Below are 11,468 nucleotides of genomic sequence, written 5' to 3'. Positions count from 1 at the left end.
AGCGCAGGTTGTGTTCTACCATATAACTTGGTCAATTTTCTTTAATTTACGCCCCTCTTATGTAGATTAACAACTTCCTTTTATTAACCTTCAAGCTTCTTATAATCTTTATGAGTGTAGATTAGAAAGTGACTCAGGTGAAAGATACTAGTTATTATGGACTGACATTAATGTTTATTAATTAAACCTCAAGGCTTTGATGATAAGATTTTCTGTCTGCCCAAATAACCTGTTGTATTGTGACCTCTGAATCATTTTAATATAGGGTATATTTTGAAATCTCGTTTGTCTGTGCGTCATTTCTTGGTTATGTCTTGAAAATGATAGAATTCACTACTCAGTAATGAAGACTGATTTAAAATCAATGAATTATTTCCTGAAATAATCAGGTGGTGCCCCTTTGTTATGCTAATAATTACGAGGTATTTATGATATAGCATTGTCCATAACATCGACAAACCGCATATCCCCTACAGCAGTTACCTGTGATGTTATGGGCAAAAAACAGCAAAGATGTGGGAATGCTGGACTTGGGCCCTGTAAAAATTGTTTTGAAGCAAGGCACAATCCCTATTTATCATCCGCAGTACCGTTTAAGGCCTGAAAAGGTTTGAGGGTGTGAAAAAACGATCATGGGTTTGTTAGAAAATGGCGTTCTGGTGCAAACCTCGTCTCCATGGAACATGGCCATCTGTCAGTGCCAAAAGCAAACAAAACTGAATATCATCTCATTCAGGATTTGCGACCAATAAATAAAGTTGTGGTGCCTACACTTTATGACTCTCCAAATCTTTATGTCATGCTGAATGCAATCAGACCAGAACATAGGTTTTTCAGCTGCATAGGTTTGAGCAATGCATACGTTTCAGTGCCACTGCACACTGAGAGTCAGAGCCTTTTTGCGTTTACATACAAATCACAACAATATCAGTTCACTATACTGCCACAAGGGTTTGTGGATTCACCATCTATATTTAACCACATTTTGAGACGAAAATTGCAGGAGTTAACTTTGCCCCCAACTACATTGCTTTTGATGTATGTGGATGACATTTTGGTGGCTGCAGAGGATTCTGACAGCATTTTAGAAGCAACAGACATGGTTCTAAGACATCTGGCGAGGTGTGGTTTTAGAGTTTCCAGACAGAAGTTGCAAGTTGGTCGTGAAAGTGTCACTTTCTTAGGAAGAGTGGTGTCAGGTGAAGGGTTTCAATTGAAAGAAAAACAGAAAACTTCTGTTCTGAGCTACTCGAAGCCTAAAACAGTGAGGGAAATGATGAAATTTTTGGGGTTGGTGAATTATAGCAGACCTTTTGTGCCTGAGTTCAGCAGTAAAGTTGCTCCGCTGAGGGAGTTGATTTCAGCTGCAGGTTACAGGAAGTACTCAGCTCCTTTAGTCTGGTCAGTGGCAGCAGACAGGGCTTTTGTTCAGGTGAAGCAAAGCTTGGCAGGTGCATGTGCATTGCAGAGTTCTGATTATTCAAAGCCATTTCACATAGATGTAGATAAGGCAGAGAGTTTTGTACATGCAGTGCTGTATCAGAAGGGAGTTGAAAACAACAGGAGGATTTTGATGCATCACAGTTCGCAATTGGATCACAGTGAAAGACGACACCCATCTTGTTTGAGACATGTAGGGGCCATTACAAAAGCTGTAGTCAAAACATCCCAAATGACCATGGCTAATCAGGTGACTGTACATACTGTACTTTGCATTATGTAAAGGCGTTTATAGACTCCCAGGCATTTACATTTTCACTGAACAGGGCAGAAAATGTTAAGAGATTGCTGGACAGACCGCACATTCATTTCACGGTGGAGGGAGTGAATGTTGCTTCTCACATGACGACATGTCAGGACCACATTTGTGCAGATGTGACAAATCAGGAAATGAGAGTACATGACAACGTCTTTAAGGAACCTGTAGATGGAGCTGACATGACATTGTTTACTGACAGACACTCTCATAAGACTGAAGGGGGTGCGCTGATTGCCTCTTTTGCTGTGGTGTCAGAATGTCAAGGAAAGTTTGTTGTGTTGAGGTCAGAGGTCATTAAACAACCAGCATCAGCTCAATTAACTGAATTAAAAGCTCTGACTGAGGCTTGTAATTTATCAGCAGGAAAAACAGTTAACATTTACACAGATTCAGACTACGTGCATCGCTGTGTCCATATTGATTTGAGTCATTGGATGAGAAAAGGGTTTATGACTGCTTCGGGACAGCCATTGAGTCACCTGCAACAAATATTGGAGTTATACTATGCATTGAGACAACCACGAGCAGTGTCAGTTTTGAAATGTAGGGCTCACCAGAAAAAGTGTGATGTGGTGGCCAAAGGGAATTTTCAGGCTGACAGAGCAGCAAAAGTGTGTGCTGGTTATGAGAAAAAAGTCAGATGGTTCAGGTGGAAGGAGGCGGTGTTGCTGGGAGTTCTGAAGAGAACATTTTGCAGAAAAAAATTGATGTTCAGACTATATTGGAGTTGCAAAATAATGCTGCCTTTTCAGAGAAACAACTGTGGCAGGACAGAGGAGCCAGACGGAATGCTGAGGGGATCTACAGAAACCATGAGGGAAAGGTTGTGGCTCCTGAAACTCTGGTGAACCTGTTGTGTCAGGAGGCTCACAGTAGGGGGCATAGTTCCGGTGCTAAGATGCTTGACATGATCACTCAGGTTTGGTGTCATCCTAATATCAGAGCAATTTCTAAGTATTTTGTTCAGATGTGTGAAATCTGTTCCAGACACAATCCGAAGGGGGTGCTGAAGGTTGTCTTGGTGCATTCCCGGTTCCTGCGGCCCCGTGGAAGGAGGTGTGTATTGATTTCACAGACATGGGAGCTGGCAACAGGGTTCAGGGTAAGAGATTTATGCTCGTTTCTGTCGACACATTTAGTGGTTGGATTGAAGCGGTGCCGACTCGCACGGAGAAAGCGTCTGAGGTGGTAAAGTGGTTGCCTCGTGAGGTCATTCCAAGGTTTGGTGTACCTGTGGTCATAAGATCTGATAATGCTAGGCATTTTTCAAATAAGGAACTGCAGAAAGTGGAGGAGATATTTGGGATCAAGCATCAGTTTGGGACAGTTTTCCATCCGATGTCCCAGGTCAAGGTTGAGTGAACAAACAGGACGCTGAAGGAAAGTTTAGCTAAGGTGTGTGCAGACACAAAGTTGAACTGGGTGGAAGCTTTGCCCCTTGTTTTATTTAATATTAGGTGCAGTCCAGGGGGGAACTGAATGTGAGTCTGCATGAGCTGTTAACAGGGAGAAAAATGCAGTGTCCGCTGACGACTATGCCTTCAGAATGTAACACTGTACAAATGCAGCATGATGTGATGTCAGAATACATGATGAGGTTGAGAAATACTGTCATGAGTCTGTCCCAACAGGTGGTGGGTGTATTGACACGAGACGACGGAGATCCCTGTGAGGTCGTCAATCCAGGGGTTTGGGTGCTGAGGAAGTTGGCACGTTTTGACTGGCATCAGCCAAGGTGGCACGGACCATTTCAAGTTGTGGAGACAACATCTCACTGTGTGAAGGTGTGGTTGTCTGAGACAAAGTTTAGTAATTGGATTCATAAGACACACTGCTGCAAATCTGTTGCTTTTACAGAAAAAACCTCAGAAACACATTGAAAAACAGTTGGGTGAACTGAATGGTCCTTTTGAAAAGGGAGACAAAGCTGCTGAATCTGAGTATCAACCTCCATATAATTTAAGGAGTAAGAAATGTTAAAAAAAGAAATTTTGTTAAAAAAACTGAAGCCATCATATGAGATTGATAATGGCTTCCGGGGGGAAATGTCTGTTTTTATTTTATTTGTTTATTTGTTGTTTTGAATTAACATGGGATGCAAAACACAGAAAATAATGATGAAAAGCACACTAACCTGACGACTAACCTGACTGGCCTAATGAATTGCATGGGGTAGGAACTGAATTTTGCACATTGTCCTAATTTAGAGAAATACGAACATCTGATCACTTATTGTTTGGGTTTGGTTGAATTTTGCATAATGCTTGCCAGTGGTTGTGGCCATCAGGGAGGTTTGTGATATTTTTGGTTAGCTGGTCCACTGCATTTTTTGAAATGCCCAGTCACTTATCACTAAAAAAGAGGCCTCAGAGGAAAATGAGAAAATAACCATGGTTAAACGTGTTGATAACAAAGTACTGTTTGCATATTCTTTAATCTAAAACTAAATACGATGACCGTGAGTCTGCAGAGACACCACCGCGTATCTACAGTCTCACATGGCGGATCTTTTTAGTTTAAATACACATTGTGGGGTATTTCAGATCTGACCTTATTTGCCCCCATGTTGTTGCAAAACAGTCTAAAACACTCTGGAAAGGTGGGGGACCTACTCTCCTAGCTGCGTCGCACTGTACGTGTTTCGTACATCAGTTTATCTCACAACACTTCATATTGTCACATCTTCGCCACTGTTTCAATTTTGCCTCAGCCATTTCAGGTTTTTATCTCACGACGAGACTTATCTGAGTGCCTAGTGGGGAACTGTTTCAGCACCAAGACCTGGTTTCATTCATGCTCGCTGGTTCTCAACTGGAGCCACAGAAGGGTGTGGGGGGCCAGCTCGTGGGTATCTGAGGGAAGGGGGTGCATGTGTGTACGTGTGTGGGGTGATGATGTCATCAGTTCTTCCTGGCGGGGTTTTAAGTTACTTGCATAGATACATAAAAGGGAATACTGCGTACCTGTTTTCACGGGCAGTTTCCTGGGAGCCAGTCGACTGTATTACATTGCTAAATGAATGAGCTTTTCCTAAAAGCAGCAGAGAGAGTGCAATCTGTTTACGAAATATGGTTTCCCCCTGGCTTTTGTTCAGAGGACAAGGGCGTTATTATTTATAAATGAGGATAAGACGGAGAACTGATGTGTTTGAGTTATGTTGTTTTCAAAAACTAAAATGATATGAATTAATCATCAGTTTCACACACGACCTGTCTGTCTGAAAGAGTGTTTTTGAAATTTTTTTCTAATTTTTGTCTTTTCTCTCTGTGTTTTGTGTGAGTTTTTTTTCCCGCAGGGAAAATGCTGTTTCTCATCGGGGGGGTTGCTCCATTTCCACCTGGACYGACTGGGAGCTGTGCGCCACCTCGTGCTAGCCTTTCCAACTGGCGTTTCCTGGGGTTCCTTTTGAGGGGAGACCCATCAATCCCGCATCTTCATGCTCCACCTTTGAGCAGGCCGTGTTTTGCGGCTGCTCTCTTTCTGGGCGAGGTTTCTAAAACGCTACAACTTTGGCCCTTTCTGTTCTGGTGTGGTTTCTGATCACACACCCCCTGCCTTATTGACATAAAGAGAACAGAACTRTTTTTACACCCAAAGCTGCATTAGCTGGGTTTGAGTGCTTTTCACCACACTGTTTGCATTTTTCCCGCCTCCATGAAAATATTATTTGCCCCATCTGAAATACTGGACTAACCTTGTGCATTTCTGACCGGCTTATTGTTGTGCATTTTTACATGCTTCACCAGTTTGACTGCAATGCATTTGTGTCTGTGCAATGTTTGAGATTTCCTGTGTTTTTTTCCTCTCAGGGACTGGATGACGCTCTGGGTAGCTGGGTTGGTATTTGGCTCCCCCTCCTGGGAAAAAACATAATTTTTAAACATTTAGACTTCTCTGGATGGTTTGGGGTTGTGTTTTTTAATTTTATGTTTTGTTATGTTTGTTTATTTTATGTTTTCTAGTGTTTTGTCCTTCTGTGCAGCTTCCTGGTAAAGTTTAGGTGATTGTCAGCTGCGTCTCGGTGAGACTTTCCAATGACATACATATTTTTTTGATTATTTGTTCCTTTATGCGTTTGTGGTAAGCCGGGGAGGGGGTATTCTGCTACCTTGAGCCTGGTACCCACGAAGACGTTGTTGAGGCTTAGCAGTAACTTTGAGAACAATAGGTCAGAATAGGGGTCACGAAAACATCTTGTGTAATATCCTGGAAAAGTTGACATCATAAGGGGNTAAATGTGGTTAAATTTTTAATCTATGCCCAGTACTAGGTTTTATACAGTATGTATGACTATTTGCCAACCCCTAATTTATTTTAACCAAAAGTAAAGGGCTCACATTTGCAAATGTGAAAAGGGGGGAATAAAAATCATTTTAGAGGGAGGTTTTATTACTATTATTATACCAATTCCCGTATAACAATATGTGATATCTAAACTGCATTGATTTGATTGGCAAATCTGACATAAAAGTCTTTTATAATTTCGGAACTTTTATGTTACAAAGACAGAGATGGCATTGTATAAATTAAATAGATGTCATTTAGAATATGACAAAAATAAATGCTTAAATGATGTTATATCATGTCACAGTCAGTACAGAAACTGGGGTCTATCCCCATTTTAATTTAACAAAAGCTTCTTTGTGTTATTGTCATTTCATATGTAAACCTCTCCTTTAACATTTTAGATTAATTCATATTTGTTTTCAACAGTCTTTATATGTATTTAAAATGTTATTTGATATTGTCAAATTTATGGTAATGTTGTTTTCTTTTCAGTTGCTGGAAGACCTCTTCACTTAAATTCAACTGATTGGTATGTAGACTATGCATTGTAAAATGAAATATCATGTTGTATTAAATCAAGCTAGAAGATTTAAAATTAAGGTAGCAAAAAATTACCAAGTTGACTCTACTTAATCTGACCTATTTGTTTTTGTAATAACATAGTAGAAATGAMTAGCTTATTATTTGTAGGATTCTTTTATCTATAATTTAAACATCAAATGCTTCTAAATGCCCATGCTCTTATATTTGTCATGAAAAAGTATTTAGATTTTTAAATATTTATTTTTAATCATTTTAGGACCCGGCAAATGGGATGGCAGTGTAAGATATGCAAAAATTGTTCTACTACAAAGGGGAATCTACTACGCCATTACCGATTACAACACGCAACTTTTGGTCGTGGACATCTACAGCCATGTCTGTATGACAGTTGCCCTTGCACATTTAAAACACAAGGAGCCCTTCGCACACATTTGTCCAGATACCATGCAGCTGAAGAGAGTCCAAGGCCAGGATTGATTACTACATTTAAGTGCTTGGTTTGCACTGCTTCTTGCTCTTCTCAGAAGGACTATTTTCAGCATATTGGAAATCACTTGAAGAGACACGAAACTGTATTTTGTGTTTTCAATGAATGTGACTTTCGCACCAACATATACAATACATTTCTAAAGCACAAAAGCAGGAGACATCAATCTTTTTCTTTAACTGATTTTAAGAAAGAAGTCTTGGAAAGTCATCCTAGTCACACTGATGACCATTCTGATGTCCCAGAAGTCCACAATGATGAATGTGATTTTGATCCAGAAAGTACATCTTGTACTGTTCTTCAAGAACTTGGCTTACTTCTACTTAAGTTAGAAAGCACTGACAATGCCTCAGTGAGTTCCATTGATGCTTTGGTTGAAGACCTTTTCTATATCTCTTCTTCTGCATCTGTGAGAGCGGTTAAAATTTTAATTGATTCAGCACTGAAATCTAACAAATGCACTGTTGACCAGACTGTCATAAAGGACTTGGCTGAACAGTTGTGTAGCTCTCATCCCATTAGCAGAGCTCTTGGAGCAGGTGGGCCACTTGGTTCAGCTTTTAAGAGAAGAAAGTATTTTAAGGAGAATTTCCAGTTTGTTGATCCTGTTGAATATATTCTGGATGCTGAACAAAACAAAAGCTTTCAATATGTGCCAGTTCTCAAGACTTTGCAAGAAGTATTGAGAAACAAAGATACTGCAGTGGAAGCCTTGTCACGGTCTTCAAGTAGTACTGGGCATTTTACTTCCATTTTTGATGGTACATGTTTTAAGGAAAATGACTTTTATGCTGGAGAAGAAAAAAGACTCTCTATAATCCTTTATGTAGATGATTTTGAGGTGTGTAATCCATTAGGAACCTCTCGAAAAAAACATAAAATAACTGCATTTTATTGGGTTTTGGCCAATTTGCCATTGAGGTTACAGTCTGCATTGACATCAATACACCTGGCTTTACTTTGCAAAGCTACAGATGTGAAACAGTTTGAATACAAAACAGTTTTAGATCCACTTTTGAAAGATGTTGTCACTCTTGAACAGGAGGGGGTTTTTATTTCATGTTTAGGGAAAAATATTAAAGGCACCCTGCACTGTGTTGTAGCCGATAATCTTGGTGCTCATGCAATTAGTGGACTAGTTGAAAGTTTTAATGGGCCATACATTTGTAGATTTTGCCTTGGACTTTCTTCAGAGTACCAGACACATGAAGTGAGGTCTGGTGTGTTTCCACTTCGAGTAAAGGCTGACTATGCTTTACATGTACAAAGTGTCAGAGAAGATCCAAATGCAGCACCTCACTTTGGCATAAAGCGGTCTTGTCCATTAACTGATCAGTTGAATCATTTTCACTTTGTCTCTGGATACCCACCCGATATCCTTCATGACCTTTTTGAGGGAATAGTACCAAGGGAATTGGCATTGTGTTTTCAAGATTTCTTGAAGAAGAAGTACTTCACTTTGACTGTACTGAATAATATAATCACAGGTTTTCCATATAAGGGCTCCGACAAATCTAACAGTCCACAAGCAATCCCTCCAAATTTTGCTGGTCGCAAAACTATAGGAGGAAATGCTCACGAAAACTGGGCTCTAATACGCTTGTTGCCTCTCATTGTTGGTTCACGTGTGCCTGAAGGTGATCCTGTTTGGCACCTTCTCCTAACTTTGAAGGACATTGTTGAACTAGTGGTTGCCCCTGTTCACACAGCACGAAGTATTGCCTACCTGGAATCTTTAATATCTGAACATCGTGTCAGATATTTGGAACTTTTTCCTGACGTAAGGCTCACACCAAAACATCACTTTTTGGAGCACTACCCTGCATTAATACTAAAATATGGGCCTTTGGTTGGTGTATGGACCATGCGCTTTGAGGCGAAACACAGGTTTTTTAAGCAAGTTGTGAGACACACTAACAATTTCAAAAATGTGTTGCTGACCCTTTCTACAAGACATCAAATGATGATGGCATACCACATGCAATCAAAAGAGGTGAAACCTGCCATGCTTGTCACAAAAATATCCAAAATGCCTGTAGATATGTTACACCCAGACATACAGGAAGATTTAAGGGCAAGGTCACCATCTCTATCTTGTGTGCAGCTTGCCAACACTGTCACCTATAGTGGAACAAGATACACTGCTGGGATGATCCTGTCTTCTGGTTCAACATGTGGACTACCAGACTTTGCTGAGATAAAACAGATAGTCATTTTGGACAATTGTGTGTATTTTATAGTAAAGTTACTTGCTGCCTGGTATGAAGAGCATCTTAGGTCTTTTCAACTGGAGGACACCGGCAAAATCACTCTTTTGGAGCAGCAAAAACTTGGTGATGTGTGTCCCTTGACTTCATACAACGTGGGGGGAAAACGCTTGGTAACCCTAAAACGTTACATCRTCTGTGAATGTTAGGTAAAGCAACTTGATAACATATACATCTCCAAGTATTTATTTTTGCAACCGTTGTTAAATTGAAATCTGCTTTTCTTTTTATAGTGTGATCTTAAGGAGGACCAAAACTGACATAATTAGAAATAAAATCAGAAATATATGACAGGACCAATAAATAAATACACTTAAAATGCACNGAGATAAAGTTCTCTAATTGGTGCATTTAAGTGTATTTATTTAATAGTTCATTTATATAATTCTGCTTTTATTTCTAATTATGTCAGTTTTGGTCCTCCATACTGCAGATGTATTCATTCAAATCAGGTGTGTTGGAGCAGAGAAACAAGTAAAACATGCAGGGCTGCGGCCCTCCAGGACCAGGATTGCCCACCCCTGTTCTACATCATTAATGTTGGCTTAAAGTAAACATGGCCTACAGTTAACTCTGATAATTATCTGTATTTAAAAGATTCAAACAAACTTGGTCTGCTTTCAACGATTAAAGACATGAGGGAGATTGAAATATTTTCACAGAACTGTTCTTGTGTGTATTCGTGTGTATTAGTGTGTTATTGTGTGAACAAAGTAGGATCCCAGCTGTTTTGACATGATGTACATAAATAAATATATTCATATAGTGAAGAATGACTTTGTCCATTTGAACTGATTCCAGCATGATTAGCAGCACCTGTGTGTCATCTTTCAGTAACACTTGTAGAAAGTGTTTGGTAACACTCTGTCTCACAACTACTCTACCTTCCACACTGGAGAGTTGAATGAAAAAATTGCCACAAATGAAWAGTTTARAGATGAAAAGGTCAGACATGCTGTGAACTAATAATTGTTTAAATGACTACAGTTTTTATTTATGCTTATTTTGTCTTCCAAAGTTCAGAAGAAATTATTTCCAAATGACAGTGAGCTTGTAAAACACCTAATCGTATTAAACAACATTGTGTTACAGGAATGAGGATGATGAAGGGGACTCTGAAGACGAGGCTTGCCCCCTCAGCTCTCTCCCCACCCTGGTCCAAACTTGTGCCGTCACCTCTGCACCAAGTCTTCTTGTCAGTGAAGACCTGGACAAGTGAGAGGCAGAACTCAGCAGCACTGCTCATCCAAGACTCAAAGGTAAGAAGCACAAACGAGCTTTATTACCAGTTTATAAAMTASAATCATGTCATGTTATATGTGACCCATCACACTGAACACAGGATTAAATCCCAAAGTGGTACGTGGAGAAAAAAGCAGCCACTATGGTGCTTTTGTTCAAACGTTTGCACCAATTGCATCTTATAAACAAATGTATTTAATAAATACCTTATCTATGGGTGGTTTAATTGAAACATTTGAAATATAATCTTAAGGTATTTATTGAGTAGTATCTAAAAAAAAACATGATTTGAGCAGACACGCCTTCAATTTTTGTTATTTTCTCAGCGAGCTGGCAAAGTTTATTTATTTATGTATTTATTTATTTTTTCCATCTGGTAAATCATAATATCTAACATGAAAAAATTATTAGACTAAATATAAATGGGCTATCCTGATTAGGAAGACAAATGTCTGGAACCGCTCGTGATGATCCAGGTATGAAAATGTATTTTAAAATGCAGGAATCTGAAAATGTGCTGAGGTCATTTTGACCAAACTGGACTCATAATCCTCCTTCTGATGTGACTGGTCACATATTGTGTTCAGAAGCCTGTGAGGATGAAGGCTGAGATTAATGAGCATTACCAGTTTCATGAATGATATTTTACAGCTAAATGTTTTGATTTGATGCTCTGTAAACATGCTAAATTAATAATCTGACTCTAACATTACCATGATAATTGTTGAAGTGACATGTTTTCCTTTCGTGCTGTCTTTTAATGTCATTCTAATTCTTTCAATATCAAAACAATAACCAAAGTACGTCTACAAACAAGGTTGGTGAAAGAGCACTGTCCGACTACACGGGGCACATAAAACACAAACTCGGGCAGGTCCATGTG

At 39.5% G+C, this 11,468-nt stretch overlaps 1 protein-coding gene across 1 annotated transcript in view; it reads left to right on the top strand.

Annotated features, from left to right (window-relative positions):
• Window positions 1-6,538: 6,538 nt before the first annotated feature.
• Window positions 6,539-11,468, top strand: part of LOC106529787 (uncharacterized) — a gene marked incomplete at its 5' end in the record, with an annotated part of 19,324 nt that continues 14,394 nt past the window's right edge. Inside the window, 1 exon segment of the mRNA XM_014025291.1 lies at window positions 6,539-6,575.

The sequence above is a fragment of the Austrofundulus limnaeus genome, unplaced genomic scaffold, assembly GCF_001266775.1.
Source record: "Austrofundulus limnaeus strain Quisiro unplaced genomic scaffold, Austrofundulus_limnaeus-1.0 Scaffold466, whole genome shotgun sequence".
In the NCBI taxonomy this organism is placed as follows: Eukaryota; Metazoa; Chordata; class Actinopteri; order Cyprinodontiformes; family Rivulidae; genus Austrofundulus; species Austrofundulus limnaeus.
This window is presented reverse-complemented; position numbering and strand designations above follow the sequence as displayed.